Genomic DNA, 5,385 nt, shown 5'->3' on the forward strand with positions numbered 1-5,385 from the left:
ACAGACCACCCTGAGCTTCAGAGCTGACTTGACACTAACCTTTTCACTGTAGCCTATCTCCATCGTGTCAAGTAACCTCTGACGAAAATAGTTTGACCTAGTTTATATAAACCAATCGAATCCATGTTTCAAAATTTTTCACCAAAGTTTGGTGAAAACGCTGATTGGTTGATCGTCAATCGGCAATCCTCGGCTGATTCCGCAAGCTCCATACTAACAACAAAGTTATTGTCGAGTGCGGAGACATCCGAGTAGTGCCGAGTGGTTCCGAGTGCATAACCGTACACAAAGAAAGCATGGAGTATATCGGAATTGAAACCAGAGCAGTATGATGAGGGATGATGTATTTTGCGTGCTGCCCACAGGTTACGGCAAGTCCCTGATATTCAGCCTTATCTTTGATTGGTCCGGATTTGAACAAAGCGCGCTTTGACTCGTTCGCGTTCATTGGCTAGATCGTTCAATGAGTCATTGAGTGTGGGCCTTAAATTTGATTGGCGGGCGGCGGGGGCACTCGAATCTGGTCAGAGGTTACTTGACACGATGGAGATAGGCTACAGTGAAAAGGTTAGTGTCAAGTCAGCTCTGAAGCTCAGGGTGGTACAGACACGAAACAGCGAGAAAACTACAAAAACAAAATAGAAGTTGTGACATTGAAATGTAACTTCACAACAAAAGTTCAAAATAAAACCTGGAAAATGTCAATTTGTGAAAAATAAAATTTTACAAATAATAATAATAATAATAATAATAATAATAATAATAATAATAATAGAATAAATAAATAATTGAAATAAATAACTTTTCGACCTCGAGCCGTATTTTAGTCCTATGAATCAATTATTATAAATTTGAAGATAAATAGTAACAGTACTTTACCTTATTTTGTATGCGAACAAAACTCCAGGAAAATTGCATGGCGGTGACAGACAAGGTCTGCCCATAATAAAAAGGGGATGCAATAGGGAGAGGTGATCGTGTTTGCGCCCATATAGATTTGTACGACTCTGCAGCGACGTTAACGTTGTAGAATACCAAACCATATTCTTGCACCCATCAATAATCGGACCAATGAAATGCCCATATAAACAGTGCGGAAACCGATCACTTTGTACACCGGAATGCATCAGACGCCCTATGAATGTTCAAAGTGACTCATTGTGTTAGAGGAGATCAGGGTAGGTACTAGCATCTTCCCCTCGGAACAGTTCTAAACAAAAACGTCCCGACAGATACACGGCCCGATTGATACATTTCGATACTTGAGCATTCCAATAATTTTTCGTGCCTATTTATCCACGTACCGAACTGCATGTCGGGAGACCACGTGTAATTTTCTGGTAGAATATTTAAAGTGTAATTCAACACGTGGTCTTCAGTCAAATGTACGTGTAGGCCTATTTTGTTGACGGTCTACATTAGTCAGCGATTAGTGAACAGTTTCAGCCACAGCTCCTCACCTAAAACAAGTTATACCCGTCGTAATTTACATAACAATAAGTTGCCCATCGTAGTGCGAGCTGTCTTCCAGAATGCTCACTTGGCAGTAAGACACAGTCAGGTGAAGACACGTAACAGGATCCGTGGCGCAGTCGCAAGGTCGGAGCTTGTTTAAAACACAGAATCAGATACGTTTTGTGAGTATCCCTACTTTTACAGTAACCATCGTCATCAAATATTAAAGGCGTAGGCAAACGAATCTTTGTCTCTTTGTACTAATATTATTGTACATACTCAGTTTTCGGCCTCAATGCTACGCAGGTAAGGCCTCATTACACTGTGTGTTAGAAACTCGAGGGACATCCATATCCAAGGGAAGCTGTCCTCCGTCACACCTACAGTAACGTAGTGAGGCAATTGTAATTTAAGACCTTTTGCATCGGGTCACGTACCACTTTGATAACGTTTTAATCTATTTATTGCACATATCCTCTCCTTGTGCACGCCTTTTGTAAGTCGCGCCACATATAGCCTCGATAGCCTCTTATACGTTGTGTTATGAGGCTTTACCTGTGTAGCAAAAGAGGAACAGCGCTCTCAGCTTACCTTTGAAGAGAAGAAAACGTGAGTTTGCATGAAATCTAGCTCTTCCCATATTTCTTGGTTCGGTATGAACATTTTTGCACGACTCTGGCAGATAAAAGAGCATATGTCATTATGTGGCTGAAAATAATATTTTTTATGTAAACACGAAGAGCACTGACTAATTTAGATTACAGCTAGTGCTTGTAACTGTTCTGAGCTTCTGACCCAGAGATAAAAGTGCACGTGCCTGCTTAAAGCCAAATCCGAGGCCGAGGATAAGTGTGCCCCATTAACGTGCCAAATTTTATCAACAATTGACCACAGTAACGATGTTTTTATGACAGATTAAAGAAACGTTTCATTTCAACAATCAAATCATATTGTCTCTTTTTGATTTCATTGCTTTTTATTAGTTTTAAAGCAATCGTAGTAAATTTGAATTATTTTCAGTCTTATATATAACCATCGCTGAAACCTTTATGCAGCGTGATTTTGAGAGATGAATTATTTTCTCCTAGCTTAATTGTTCAGACGTAAGGTTGCATATACCGGGTAGATACATGCATTATATATCACATGTTTGTTTCAGATGAGACTTTGGCAATCTGTGTGTGCTCAAGATCGACGATCTTTCAAATATCTTTTTAAAAGGTAAATATATTTAATAACACCCACATAAACAGGTACAGTACATATAAATTGCTCTTCATGCCACGATTAAAAGATACATGTTCTACACGGATTGTCTACCGTCTCCAGTATGCCGTATTTGTTGTTCATCCATGACACGATGAATCAAAATCATGTGAAATATATTTGATGTATTCTTCAAAGAGAATTTGTGCAGTTTATTGCCGATCGTAGTAATTACCTCCATGAATGAAAGAAGCGTATTCAACGTTCATTTTTTTAACAATATATTTCAAATAGCTATATCATTAACTCATTTCAGATCACAGTTTTGGCGTAAGGCAGCCTTGATTTTTTATTTTGCTAATTTTTGCTAGTTCAGCCTGAACTTTGGACAAGCATAATTTCAATTATAATTGTCCTCTATGTAATATTAATGCATTGTTCGTATTTTATAAGAGCCTGTCCGTACTGTAAAAAATTGAAAACAATTTTTCTCATTTCAGAAGCCCAACGAGGCACTGCACAGCATGCGCCCGCAAGCAACCTAGCCTTTGGTTCTCATTCAGGAACAAGCCACAAATAATGCATCTATTGTATTAAAACTGAATAAATACTTCTGTAATTCTGCGTTTTACATTTTGATTTGAAATGACGATAAAGATAAAGGTAATGATAACTGGAAAAGAGTAAGACTTTATAGGTATGATAACTATTTGTCAACTACAAAATTCATTGTAGTGCATCTGATCTTTAGATGTTCTCTTCCAGATAGACGGTATTTTTGGTGGCACCAGTAGATATTTTAAGTTGAGATTGCCATTCTGTAAATTATAGAATTGAGCATCTAAAAAAACTTAATCCACTGAAAGGAAATATCTGATTAAACTATTTTCCAACAACCCATATATCTGAATTCAATTGTATAAATGTACAAGCTTGCTTTTTGAAAAGTTGATTCTAAATTTTGTAATATCCATTGGTAAAATTATTTCGTCCTCATGGATATCAATTTCCTTAATTTGCATAAATAGTACAGGTCCATTTTTGACGACTTTTGACTAACCCAAAAACTTTATTTATTGTTTCATAAGAATATTTCAATTAAGATATTGAACAGAAAGATAAAAAAGCGGAATGATTACCACCTTACTTATCCATGCTTTAAAAACTACAACAGACAAAATTTGCCCGACAGTTTGGCCTTTTTTCGAGTGGTAAGATTGATCACATTTTTCATTTTTTGTACTTTGCAAATAGTTTAGCATAATAAGAATGGTGTAAAAATTCCCAAAAGATCTAAATGTGCACTTTGAAAATTTTTTGATTTTGTCAAATTATTGAATTACCAACTTTACGAACAATCATTTGATGTCTCTGTCTGTCAAAAGTTAGGAGAGCTACTCTGTATTCTTATTGTTCGGTGGTTCAATTATTTTATAATTGCTTGCTCGTTTCATATTCTTTCTTTATATCATTATAATAATTTAATATGACAATTCAACTGCCATTCTTCTCCATCTTTCACCCCTCAGATGGAATAGACTCGCCTCACCTGTCACCCCTCAAAAGGAATGGATTCGCCTAACCTGTCATCCCTTAAATGGAAAGGACTGGTCCCACCTGTCACCCCTCAAATGGAATGGACTGGCCCCACCTGTCACCCCTCAAATGGAATGGACTGGCCCCACCTGTCATCCCTCAAATGGAATGGACTGGCCCCACCTGTCACCCCTCAAATGGAATGGACTTGCCCCACTTGTCACCCCTCAAATGGAATGGACTGGCGCCACCTCTCCCCCTCAAATGTAATGGACTCGCCCCACATGTCACCCCTCAAATGTAATGGACTCGCCCCACATGTCACCCCTAAAATGGAATGGATTGGCCCCACCTGTCACCCATCATATGGAATGGACTGGCCCATCTTTCAACCCCCCCCCCCCCCAAATGGAAAGGACTCGCCCCACCTGTCTCCCTCAGGAGGAATGGACTAGCCCGATGGCAATACTGTCATACAAATGAAATTCATTTAAAACTATAAAACATTTTTCAGTATAGCATTTATTATATGACAACATTAACAACAGAAAATTTAGACTATAGATGTATTAAGTGTGTGTCCACGAGAAAACCAAACCAAATGTAGAAAATGCGGCAAGGTGGGGGTGAACGGATTTACATCATATTTGGTGGGTTTGAACCTTTATATGAACAATATCTGAGGCTACAATATTTCCTGAAAAAAATCCCTACTTACAGAGATATGGCCATTTACAATTTGGGGGTATTATCAACCAAAAATTCTTCTGAAAAACAGGGTTATATTGATTGGCCTTAAAGTTTATACAGGTGTCACTAAATGATTTAGTTTGGTGATATATTATAACCTAAAGATAGGGGATTAAAATGATATACACTTTTTTCACTCTCTTCGTTTCCATGGTAACAAACCAAGCGTTTTTCTCAGGCCTACAAACCACATGCTTTTAACACCCCCCTTCTATTTTTGACAATATCTTCATCTTCACAGGTCTTTGGGGTAAAGCGTGTTCAGGACTAACAGATAACTCATTATTCTATTTATACATGAAATCAAAACTTACTGCTGTTCTACAACTTGTCCGTTGTAACAGATAGAACATGACCTAATTTCTTCATTTTTCGTAAATATATCCGGACACATATATCGGTGCTCTCAACTTCAGCTATCTCTTTCAAGTCAACAAA

The 5,385-nt window shown here is 37.8% G+C and overlaps 1 long non-coding RNA gene across 1 annotated transcript; it reads left to right on the forward strand.

Moving 5' to 3' along the window:
- Positions 1 to 2,614: 2,614 nt before the first annotated feature.
- Positions 2,615 to 3,285, forward strand: LOC147759468 (uncharacterized). The gene is made up of 2 exons (XR_015331287.1): positions 2,615 to 2,676; positions 3,162 to 3,285. It is a non-coding gene; the product is annotated as an uncharacterized LOC147759468 (long non-coding RNA).
- Positions 3,286 to 5,385: the final 2,100 nt, after the last annotated feature.

Source organism: Lingula anatina, chromosome 10 (genome assembly GCF_051362555.1).
Source record: "Lingula anatina isolate TDL-2025a chromosome 10, LinAna3.0, whole genome shotgun sequence".
Lineage (NCBI taxonomy): Eukaryota > Metazoa > Brachiopoda > Lingulata > Lingulida > Lingulidae > Lingula > Lingula anatina.